This window comes from Sturnira hondurensis, unplaced genomic scaffold (genome assembly GCF_014824575.4).
Source record: "Sturnira hondurensis isolate 20B ecotype Veracruz unplaced genomic scaffold, ASM1482457v3 Scaffold0022258, whole genome shotgun sequence".
Lineage (NCBI taxonomy): Eukaryota > Metazoa > Chordata > Mammalia > Chiroptera > Phyllostomidae > Sturnira > Sturnira hondurensis.
Genome location: NW_028094889.1, coordinates 633,481 through 633,879, shown reverse-complemented (window position 1 = coordinate 633,879; position 399 = coordinate 633,481).

Below are 399 nucleotides of genomic sequence, written 5' to 3'. Positions count from 1 at the left end.
TATCCACCAAGCACTGCATAGTGAATTTTCAGTTACAACTGGTTTCCTTTCCACTTCAAGTATTCAAATAAGGCCAGTCAACTTCCAAACCACACCCTGGTGTAGCCCTTCCAGTCCAGTCCTTCCTGACTTTCATAAATGAGTACATCCTGGCTTTAGGAAAGAAAGTAGTATCTGCGGATGGGTTTGGGGCTCATTCTTTAAACTACAGTGCCGCACCAAGAGCAGAAGACAGAGCCAGGTTCCAGAGACCTCGCTCCCGCGTCGGGCCGGAGAACGTCTTTCCCCGGGTGGCCTGAACGCCTGGTGGGAAGAACCCCCGTGGAGCCGCCCGCACCAAGCTGACTGACACGGGGAAGTGGGGAGGGAGAAAGAGGTCAACTCCGGCCCAGCCGTCAC